A 12,662-nucleotide genomic window follows, 5' to 3' on the forward strand; every position below is an offset into this window, starting at 1 on the left:
ACATTTATCTTGAGTTAGTGATCTAACGTTTGATTAATTAGTCTTGTCACTCCCTAAATTACTAACCACGCAGTAAAAACAATATAACAGTTTAAGTGCCTTCAAGGCCAATCAATACAACCAGGAAGCAGTTACATAATAATATGGGGAAGGGGACAATGAAACCAGCGGATCCCTTAATAGGGTTTGACGGAAGTAACAAAAAAGTAGGGTTAAAGGTTACCAATGTCCGTAGTTTTGGCAGTTTGACAAACCTTTGGCTTTGATTGATGAAGGTTAATGGGTGGAGGTTTGCCTCGAGCAAGAAACATTGACCCTGACCATTAAGAGTTGACAGAAGATAAGGAAGGAAGTTAGTGTATGGCTAATTCATGGCAATCCTTATTAAAAGGCAAAAATAAAAATAAGATGACTTTAAATAAATAGAAATAAAGTAGTGTTAAATAAAAATAAAACAAATTGGGAACTTAGCTTTTTTGACTTAGAGGCGCGTAGTCGGAAGAATTAGAGGTAATCCTGAAAATTTGCGCACAGAAGAGAGAATTTGGTTAGTGTATGAATGTTCTACAAACCCTGAAAAGGTTTGTTTAAGAAAACTTTTTGTGACCTACATAAGGTTACCTTAGAATGTGTTAATGAATAATACCTACCAATAACAATGATTAGTTATCACGCTAAACACAGGGTTTAAGGCATAAAAATAATTAATTTAATAATAAAGAAACTAATTATAAATCTAACCTTATTTAAAATTATTAATTTAAATTAAATTAGTTAAAAAAACATTTTTATGTATATAAAAAAAAGAAAGGAAGTTGAAATTTAAAAGAAATAGTTAAAATATATATTTTTTTAAAAAAGGCCAAAGGTAGAAAACTAAATAAAAAAACCAAAACAAATAAATAATAAAAAAATTGTGAGGCACTTAGCTCTGATCCTGTATGGCTGCTCCATGAGGGTCTATAGTGGGCACTCGTTTTCTGGGCGTTCGATCGTAATAGTGGAGATATCTGAAGGAGGAGAGCTGAAGGCGCATCATATATCATGTAAGTGAGACGCGCTGGATCTGGCTAACAATTGTAACACACAATTTAAGAAAAAAAAGAAATACAGAGCATGCCTGCCTGGGAATCGAACCCAGGTCGCTCTAGTGACCAGCAATTTGTCTCAACCAATTGGTCTGTTCGCATGATTTGCTAATTAACCAAACACAATTGCATAAATATTAAAATCATTGAAAATTGGGAAAAGTCAAAGAACTTATCAGCCTGGGCCCCACGTCTTCTATACAAGCCAATTAAAAGGAGAGAGAGGGTCGTATGACTTGTTGACCGTCGAATCAGATTTGGAGAGAGGAAAGAGATGTGGACTGGCCATTGAAAAACACACACGCGTGCACGGTCACTATTCATCATCTTCAACAAATCTGGGTCCAGATTTCCTGCGGATTCTCCCATGGCTTCAGATGCGACTTTTCCTGCGAATAATCCTTCGAGTCTAAAAACCTACAAAAACAACATTAACAAAAACCAAGAACGACCCAGGTCTATGTAAAATCCCCTCCTGAATCCATTGGTGAGGTCCGTTTGGCCTAAAAATGCTTGTATAAGTGAACCCGATTGCCCTTAGTTGTTATGCCCTAATCATGGTGCTTAACGATTCTGGCACCAAACCTTGCATGTGATGGATCAAAGCTCTTCTAAAACAATCTATAAACTTGATTGAATGGTTAGATCAAATAGAAACAGACATACATACGTAAAACAATAAGTGTAAAGAATGAATGCACATGAATACCATGGGAACGAGGCTTTACACGTCCAAGGGACCAAGCTTTGATACTTACCTTCCTTTTGATGTCAATTGAGAACGAAGGAATGATTAGTCTGAGCTTTTGATGGCTGCCTCAAAAAAATGCAAAACTTCAAGTTTTGTGTGAGTTTGTGACTTGAAACCCTAGCCTCTTGGTGTCTAAATTTCGTCCCCCCTTGTGCATCAGAATGTTGTGAATATATATATGAATCCATTAGGGTTTTGTGTGGGCTTGGATATCATGCAACTTTGGAGAAAGAATTTTTATATGAAAATTATGTAATTCTTTTCTATTTTTACACCAATTCTATTTCTTGTATATTCTCTATTCAATCCTAGCCATTAGATGAGATTTAATCAAGGGAAATAATTTTGATTTATTAATCATATTATTATTTGATAATTTATTTGAATTTGAATTTAAATGATAAAAACTCAAATATACATGAAATAAATATCAAATAATTTTAATGACCAATGGACCTCCCTTGTGATTATTTGGACCATCTTGATTGATTGAGGTTGATTAAAAATCAAATCTTTGATTAAAACTAATTTTCAATATTTTATAATGATTTATTTGTATTTTAATGAATTAAAATTCAAATAAATATTATAAAAATCAAGTAATTAGTTCATGGATGTCCATAAAGCCCATAGTCACTTTTGCATCCATATTTTAGGCCCATTAGTCCATTGGAGGCATCAGAACCTGACTTTTCTTTGAGAAAGAGAAAACCCTAGTTTGAGGATTGTTGTTTAGGAGAGTGTACAATCCATCAAATGTTGAGCTTCTGCTATTCAAATGAGCTTGAGTTTAAAAATGTGGTGGGCAAATTTTGGGGTATGACAGCTGCCCCTGTTCAATTATCTTAAACCTGAAGATGTAGAGTGGTTTGTGTGCCAGTCGGTATCTGAAGGTGGAAGATGATTGAACACTAGAATACCAAGAAATTTGCCCTAGCTGAAATAGGGACTTTTGTCGGAGATGGGCTTAAAGATGCCATCCAGGTGTCTGGAAAAGATGTATGATTGAGATGGGCTTAAAGATGCACCCAGATGTCGTGACTGAAGTGTTTGAGAAGTAATTGTTTGAGTGTTGATCGTGTCATTACTGTTCGTAGTAGATGAGTTAGATCTTTGAGAGATGATCGTGTCTACACCGTTCGTGATGATAGAATTAGATCTCTGAGCGTTGACCGTGTCAGTACCGTTCGTAGTAACTGAATTAGATCTTAGAAGCAGTTGATCGTGTCCACGTCGTTCGTGATGATAGAATTAGGTTCTTTAGAGGTCGACCGTGTCAGCACCGTTCGTAGTAACCGAATTAGATCTTGGAAAGATAATCGTGTCCACACCGTTCGTGATGATGGAATTAGATCTCTGAGATTTGATCGTGTCAGTACCGTTTGTAGTATCTGAATTAGATCTTGGAGAGATAATCGTGTCTACATCGTTCGTGATGATAGAATTAGACTCTCTTGTCGTGTCAGCACCGTTCGTGGTAACTGAATTAGACTGGGGACGTCAGTGATCGTGTCTACATCGTTCGTGATGATAGAATTAGATCTCTGAGAGTTGATCGTGTCGGTACCGTTCGTAGTAACCGAATTAGATCTTTGAAAGTGACCGTGTCATTACCGTTCGTGGAAAATGAATTAGATCTTTGAAAGTTGGAGATTTCGTTCATTTGTCTGTACCTGTATTCTGAAAAAGATAAGGTTAATTTTTATGCAATGTCATGATGCATGGGTCATGTAATGAATCCCTCAAAATAAATGAGAGCTTTTGCATGTTATGTATGAGTTCATTATGAGGTAATGTATGCGATGTATGAATATGTTTATGACATATGATATGTGAATATGATTTATGTTGTCTTGATCGAGAAAATAAATCTCTACGCCTCTGTGATTTTGATGTCTAATCTTGTTTTGAAGATGCTCAGCTGGGGATTCGTGATTTGCTTGGGGGATGATCAGTAACTTGATGTTCCCTGATTGGAGTTAGGGATATTAATAAACCATGTTGGAAAAGAGCGAAGTGTTGGAGAACCGATAGTGTTGAAGATGTAACTCTGTTGGGGAGCCATGTCTTTGTCGGGACGAGAGCATTTGAAGATTTCTTCTTAATGATTACTCTGTGGGGATATGATCTTGTGAGCCCGGCTCTGTGGGGAGACGCAGATGTCTTGAATGTTACCCCCAGTATTATAGTACCTACCATTCCTGGATTTTAATTAGGACATGCCACTGAATGTTGATCCAGATGTCAAACTGGACTTGTATAGATTTGCCCCCGTTAGTAGGAACTTTGGGAAGATTCGCCTCGCGAGGACTTTATGAGATGTGCACTATGGGTGTCATGCCCCTCGTAATCATAGGCCCATGACAATGCCCCATGTTGATTGGAAATAGATTCAGATTTACTTGGGTGCATGCCCCTAATTATTCTTGGCATCCTTGAGAGATTCTCGGAATCTTGACTTGATTGCCCCAGATGGATCGGGAAATAGTTTGAAACCCATTTGAGATGTATGTCTTTGGCTTTTTGGTATTTGAGAGATTCTTCGAATCTTGACTTGATTGCCCCTGATTGATTGGACAAAGCATGCCATGCCCCTTGTATACGTAGGAGACGTTGCTTCTCGGAGTGATTGTGTCTATCGGGATGACTTTCAGTCATTAGCTGTACCCTGTGCAAGTTCTTTCTGATGCTAACATTTGAAATTATGTAGCAGAATATTTTTAATAAAGAATTCATGAGATGTAATGCATACGTTTGTCTTGAGTTTTTGAATAGCATTTAAAACAAGAGATGTAAAAGCGTGATGTTTTATGAAGACATGATATTTGTAACAACGTGATATTTGTAAAAACGTGATGTTCGTAAAAATGAAATATCGACTCAGCATTTTTGGTAAACCTTAAGGAGTCAGGATACCTTTTTGGTGACAGTATGCTTTCGAACTAACCATGCTTCAATTAGGACTTTCAAGGGTTGTAACGTGGCTTGGTTCACGGTTTAAGAAACAAAGGATAAAGGCTCAAAATTTGATTGTACCCACCCCTCTTCGTGATGATCTTCAATCCTAAGCTCAGTTAATTCAACTTATGCATTCAGTTTCCAGGAGACTTTTGGATTTGCACCTTTGATAATGATGATGGTTCACAAGCAAAGAGAACTTTTGAGGTGGCAGTCACTTCTTCCTTGTGGTAGTCGCAACTTTGAGTTGTTCAAGAATTTATTGACTTCTTTTTTTTTTCATCTTTTTGATATCCCTAACTTTTGCCTGAACTGTCTATTTTGAGCTTACAGTCAGCGGGATGCCTTGATTTTTTGCCTAAGTCTTCTTTTTGATTTTTTTGACTTAGCAGGCTTTTCTTTGTATGTATGTTTTTCATCATTTTTTTGAAAGATATTGACTGCCTTACTTAGTGATTGATGAACCATCATTGGTTTTTGATTGACATCTCCAATACTTCTTTGATGTGTGCGGCTGAACGCTTGTGGTTGAAACCTTTGATGAAAGGTGTACCGAGTGATTCTCTTAAAATAGAATGCACAGCCAAATTAACTGAGAACTACCCTGCCCCAGGTTATGATCAAGGGTTTTAATTAGTACAAGAGAGAAACTTCTACTTCTTAGGCTCAAAGGGGTTGACGAGGGATTAGCATCCTTATATCTCCACTGTTTAGGAATTGAAACAATGCCTGTACATCGTCAGCATAGTCCGTTCGAAAGCATATTATATGAGGTTGCGGTATCGTTTTCGTCATCCTCCCTCAAAAGGCATACAGCTTTAGCAGGAATTGAGTATCATAAAACATATGCAAAGTAAAGATGCAGTTTAGATGAGTGATAGCGAAGTAATTTATTCAAGACAAACATATGCAATGCACTAATGATGATTATTAAAACAGATAATGTCTATCATAAGACGAATGTTTAAACAAACAGAAAAGAAACATGCAAATGCAAGTAGATCTAATGATCTAAAGTTCGTCCGTCTAGACGTCAATCAGTCTTGTCATGACTAGGCGTAGGAGCGGTGATCACCACAGGAGTTTCAGGAGAGTTGGATTTGATTTCTCCGTCATTGATCAAATCTTGAACCTTTATTCCTTAATGTCCAGCAATTGTTTGTGTAACGTCCAAGACTGTTGGAATGGTACGCGCACCTCGCATTGAGTTTATAGTCAGGAGTGGAGGTGTTAGCATTCTTAGGAGGGTCCCTTAGAGTAATCAATTCGATCTTTAATGGATGTTGTAATGCTTGAGCCAATGACATATTGATCTCGGTGAATTGACGCTTAGGTACGTCTGGCTTTCTTCGTTGTTGTGGGACTTGGTGTAGAGATTAAGAGTATCCGGGGTTCGAGCTTCTGGAATGTGTATCTGATTGAGAAGACCAGAACGGGTCATGCTTTAGACCATATCTGTAGAGGAGTGTCAGAACGAGTCATACATTAGACCATATCTGAGGAGGAATATCAGAACGAGCCATACATTAGACTATATCTGTTGAGGAATGGCAGAACGAGTCGTACGTTGGACTATATCTGTTGAAGGATATCAGAACGAGTCATACATTGGACTATATCTGTTGAAGGATATCAGAACGAGTTATTCATTAAACCATATCTGAAGGGGAATGTCAGAACGAGTCATACATTAGACTATATCTGATGAATAATGCCAGAACGAGTCATACATTAGACCATATCTGACTGAAGATACCGGAACGGGTCATACATTGGACCATATCTGATAGGGAATACCGGAACGGGTCGCACATTAGACCATATCTGATAGAGAATGCTTGCTTGTTAGATTCGATGAGTTATTTGACGAAGTTTTGGAATGTAAAAGGGCTTGTCAAAATGAATCTCCAGCTCGATTATATTTGAGAGGAATGATTGTCGAGGCGGAACCTGAAAACAAAGTTAGAAATATGCGATGTCATGAATGAAAATGCAATGTTTTCAAGGATCTTTAGGAGTTAAGTTAGCAACATTGGAAAGTGATTTGGTCGCATATTTGTTTGAAGAATTCTGACTCTTGTCTTTGAACATCCTTCTTTGAGAATCAAGCTCACCATATCGAGTGGGTCATCGCCTCTGATTCGGGATACTTCTGAATTTGAAGATACGTGGCCGGAGGAAGGTAAATCCTCTTGCCCCCTTGTTGGGTGCTAAACCTTTGAATCGGAAGGTATGTGGTTAGAGGAAGATAAATCCTCTTGCCCCTTGATAAGAGTTCAGTCCTTGATAAGAGTATCTGAAATTGTGCGTCCTAAATCCCTAAGATCCTTGAAAGGGTTAGTTAACATGATATGTTATGATGTCATGATGTAATGCAAGTGCAATCCGTTAAGCACAACGTGGGATAGGAAGGGCACAAAAGTCCTTTAACAAAACCTGCAAGGAAACAAAGGTTAGTGGGTTATGCGAATGCAACTTATTAGGCCTAGCGTGGGATAGTGAGGGCCAACAAGTTCTTTAACAAAACCTGCGAGAAAACAAAGGTTAGTAGCAAATGTAAACAAGTCACACAAGTGCCCTTAGGTTTAGAGGCTTGCATGAAAGACGATCTTAGGGTAATAAGGACGAGTGAGTCCTACAAGAAAACCTGCAAGAAAACCAAAGGGTTAGCAAGCACAAACAAGTCATTCAAGTGCCCTTAGGTTTAAAGGCTTGCGTGAAGTTCGTAGGTAAATACCCTCCTCACTGAAGTTTAGTTGGTTCAACCTGTCCTAGATAGAGATCGGGTTCTACGGTGCTCATATCCCTGATCTTTCTCGTGGGCATTGTCTCAACATAGCGCACAATCGGCTAGCCAAAAGCATCCCTTGAGTCCAATCTCAATGAGTGTAGCATCGAGTATCAACCAGCTTCAGTCAGGAATCCAAAGCCAGCCATCTCGCTACTTCCTATGGGCCAAAGTCAAGTTCAACTAAGGTTCTAAGGGCGAATTAGTGCTTGTGACACCACGCGGTAGCCAAATGTCTCCTCGATCATGTTCAAGGGCCATCAGGACAAACCAAAGCGTCGCACTAACGGTGGCCACCAGTTCAGCCATAACGATACATGTCGTACAGCCTCCCTGGTCTCATGCCACATACCTAAGGTACACTAGACCCGGGTGTAGGATCTTTCACACAACAGAATACCCAAAACAGCCTTTAGAATATAAATCAAACAAATCAAACAATTTAAAGTGAATCCTAAACTCTAAGGTAACCCCTCCTTTAATCGAAAGCATCCCCAGCAGAGTCGCCAGTTCTGTAATACGGTGAACTGACTTTTTATTAATCGAAAATGTTGCGGTAAGCAAGAGTCGCCACCGACTTTTATTTTATCCAATTTTTAGGAAAGGCTAAAAGAACAGAAAAAGGCCTTTTAAAAAGATTTTGAGTTCGGGGGGTAAATTATACAAAGGGAAGGTGTAAGGCACCCTTTGTATCCATGGTTATCCATGGGCTCTTAATTGCTTAGCTCACCTTGAAAATGTTTGATTTGTTTGAAAAACAGTGTGCGAATAGTAAAAATTCCGTTAAGGACTTTAGCTTGTAAATAAGCGTAGCCTTGTTTGAAATTGTTTTGAAAGGAGGTGTGAAAAGTATTTTGAATTTGAAATGATTTTCGAAGAAGAACTTTAGCTTGTAAATAAGCGTAGTCTTTTTGAATTTGATTTGGAAAAGAGGTGTAAAAAGAAATTTGAATTAGAGCTAGCAATTTAATAGCAACTACCCTAAGTTCGAAAATTTGTTCTTTTAACTTTTCGGGCGAAAGGATCTATCCATACCATGAAGGGCAGGAAGTCTTTCAATTGGATGCTTAAGGGTCATCGAGTAATCGTTCGCCATAAGATTGTCCCATGCCATAAAGAGGGCAGGTAATCTAAGGGAAGGATATAATAGTCTTTTCAAGGCATCATGCGAGGATACCTTAGCAATTGGGACAATCATCATGTTTTTACCGAGGCAACTTCGAGGGACAGAATTGATGATAATGAACTTAGGGCAACGTTTGTTTTGCTTTAGGTATCCTCGGAATCGAGGGACTTGACTATTTAATACAATTAAAGGCAACAAGGCAACAGGCAACAAAGGCAACCAGAGGGATTACCCTAAAGGTGTGTGGGTGCAGCATTCACGTGGTTAACTTCGATTACATTTATCTTGAGTTAGTGATCTAACGTTTGATTAATTAGTCTTGTCACTCCCTAAATTACTAACCACGCAGTAAAAACAATATAACAGTTTAAGTGCCTTCAAGGCCAATCAATACAACCAGGAAGCAGTTACATAATAATATGGGGAAGGGGACAATGAAACCAGCGGATCCCTTAATAGGGTTTGACGGAAGTAACAAAAAAGTAGGGTTAAAGGTTACCAATGTCCGTAGTTTTGGCAGTTTGACAAACCTTTGGCTTTGATTGATGAAGGTTAATGGGTGGAGGTTTGCCTCGAGCAAGAAACATTGACCCTGACCATTAAGAGTTGACAGAAGATAAGGAAGGAAGTTAGTGTATGGCTAATTCATGGCAATCCTTATTAAAAGGCAAAAATAAAAATAAGATGACTTTAAATAAATAGAAATAAAGTAGTGTTAAATAAAAATAAAACAAATTGGGAACTTAGCTTTTTTGACTTAGAGGCGCGTAGTCGGAAGAATTAGAGGTAATCCTGAAAATTTGCGCACAGAAGAGAGAATTTGGTTAGTGTATGAATGTTCTACAAACCCTGAAAAGGTTTGTTTAAGAAAACTTTTTGTGACCTACATAAGGTTACCTTAGAATGTGTTAATGAATAATACCTACCAATAACAATGATTAGTTATCACGCTAAACACAGGGTTTAAGGCATAAAAATAATTAATTTAATAATAAAGAAACTAATTATAAATCTAACCTTATTTAAAATTATTAATTTAAATTAAATTAGTTAAAAAAACATTTTTATGTATATAAAAAAAAGAAAGGAAGTTGAAATTTAAAAGAAATAGTTAAAATATATATTTTTTTAAAAAAGGCCAAAGGTAGAAAACTAAATAAAAAAACCAAAACAAATAAATAATAAAAAAATTGTGAGGCACTTAGCTCTGATCCTGTATGGCTGCTCCATGAGGGTCTATAGTGGGCACTCGTTTTCTGGGCGTTCGATCGTAATAGTGGAGATATCTGAAGGAGGAGAGCTGAAGGCGCATCATATATCATGTAAGTGAGACGCGCTGGATCTGGCTAACAATTGTAACACACAATTTAAGAAAAAAAAGAAATACAGAGCATGCCTGCCTGGGAATCGAACCCAGGTCGCTCTAGTGACCAGCAATTTGTCTCAACCAATTGGTCTGTTCGCATGATTTGCTAATTAACCAAACACAATTGCATAAATATTAAAATCATTGAAAATTGGGAAAAGTCAAAGAACTTATCAGCCTGGGCCCCACGTCTTCTATACAAGCCAATTAAAAGGAGAGAGAGGGTCGTATGACTTGTTGACCGTCGAATCAGATTTGGAGAGAGGAAAGAGATGTGGACTGGCCATTGAAAAACACACACGCGTGCACGGTCACTATTCATCATCTTCAACAAATCTGGGTCCAGATTTCCTGCGGATTCTCCCATGGCTTCAGATGCGACTTTTCCTGCGAATAATCCTTCGAGTCTAAAAACCTACAAAAACAACATTAACAAAAACCAAGAACGACCCAGGTCTATGTAAAATCCCCTCCTGAATCCATTGGTGAGGTCCGTTTGGCCTAAAAATGCTTGTATAAGTGAACCCGATTGCCCTTAGTTGTTATGCCCTAATCATGGTGCTTAACGATTCTGGCACCAAACCTTGCATGTGATGGATCAAAGCTCTTCTAAAACAATCTATAAACTTGATTGAATGGTTAGATCAAATAGAAACAGACATACATACGTAAAACAATAAGTGTAAAGAATGAATGCACATGAATACCATGGGAACGAGGCTTTACACGTCCAAGGGACCAAGCTTTGATACTTACCTTCCTTTTGATGTCAATTGAGAACGAAGGAATGATTAGTCTGAGCTTTTGATGGCTGCCTCAAAAAAATGCAAAACTTCAAGTTTTGTGTGAGTTTGTGACTTGAAACCCTAGCCTCTTGGTGTCTAAATTTCGTCCCCCCTTGTGCATCAGAATGTTGTGAATATATATATGAATCCATTAGGGTTTTGTGTGGGCTTGGATATCATGCAACTTTGGAGAAAGAATTTTTATATGAAAATTATGTAATTCTTTTCTATTTTTACACCAATTCTATTTCTTGTATATTCTCTATTCAATCCTAGCCATTAGATGAGATTTAATCAAGGGAAATAATTTTGATTTATTAATCATATTATTATTTGATAATTTATTTGAATTTGAATTTAAATGATAAAAACTCAAATATACATGAAATAAATATCAAATAATTTTAATGACCAATGGACCTCCCTTGTGATTATTTGGACCATCTTGATTGATTGAGGTTGATTAAAAATCAAATCTTTGATTAAAACTAATTTTCAATATTTTATAATGATTTATTTGTATTTTAATGAATTAAAATTCAAATAAATATTATAAAAATCAAGTAATTAGTTCATGGATGTCCATAAAGCCCATAGTCACTTTTGCATCCATATTTTAGGCCCATTAGTCCATTGGAGGCATCAGAACCTGACTTTTCTTTGAGAAAGAGAAAACCCTAGTTTGAGGATTGTTGTTTAGGAGAGTGTACAATCCATCAAATGTTGAGCTTCTGCTATTCAAATGAGCTTGAGTTTAAAAATGTGGTGGGCAAATTTTGGGGTATGACACATATGAATATGTCTCCCCCTGAGATTAACAATCTCCCCCTGAGATAAATAATCTCCCCCTGAAATAAATACTCGAAGAACTTTGATAAAAGACTTCCCTGATTATTTCGGTAGAGACGATCATATAAGCTTCTGCCTTCAGAGAATTCATAGCTTCTGACTTCTGCTTCCATTGGACAGCTTCAGAACTTGAATTTCTTTAGATCCTTAGAACACTCACAGCTTCTGATTCCTGCTTCCATCATGGACAGCTTCAGAACTTGAATTTCTTTGATCTTCAGAACATTCACAGCTTCTGACTTCTGCTTCCATTCAGGACGGCTTCAGAACTTGAATTTCTGGATCTTTTAGAACATTCACATCTTCTGATTTCTGCTTCCCTCGGATAGCTTCAGAACTTTGAATGTCTACCAACATCACTTCATGCTAGATTTGTATCAGAACATTGTTGAATGTACCAGAGCATCATCAGAGCATCTCTACATCCTGAAATGTTACAGAACAAAAACTAAACGACAAAAGTCAGCATGAACGAGTTAGAACATAAAATGTATGTTTGAACACATTATATGTATCAGAGCCATATAGGCTGAAATAATGTATCAGAGCAAATAATGTATCAGAGCCATAACATTATATGTATCAGAGCAAATAGAATTTTGTCAGAACAGGATAGACAATGATATTCAAATTCTATTATCAGTGCTTCTGATTCATTCTTCTTTCTTGAATCTGATCTCTGAAGCTTGACATCACTCAGCTTGCTTCAGTTTCCAAGAGCTTATTCCTTTTACAGAATAACGCTTCTTATGGTTTTGCTTCTAGTGTTTGCTTCTGAAGATTCACTTCACTTCTCTGTACCTGCAAAACACTTAAACCATATAGAACTTGCAGTTCTTGTTAGTGAATGTGTGGGAGCCTCTTTACCCAGCAACTGATAGATTTAATCAAATCATTTATCATTTATCTTCTCCCCCTTTTTGTCATAACATCAAAAAGAATATTTAAAAA

Source organism: Vicia villosa, linkage group LG1 (assembly GCF_029867415.1).
Source record: "Vicia villosa cultivar HV-30 ecotype Madison, WI linkage group LG1, Vvil1.0, whole genome shotgun sequence".
Classification (NCBI taxonomy): domain Eukaryota; kingdom Viridiplantae; phylum Streptophyta; class Magnoliopsida; order Fabales; family Fabaceae; genus Vicia; species Vicia villosa.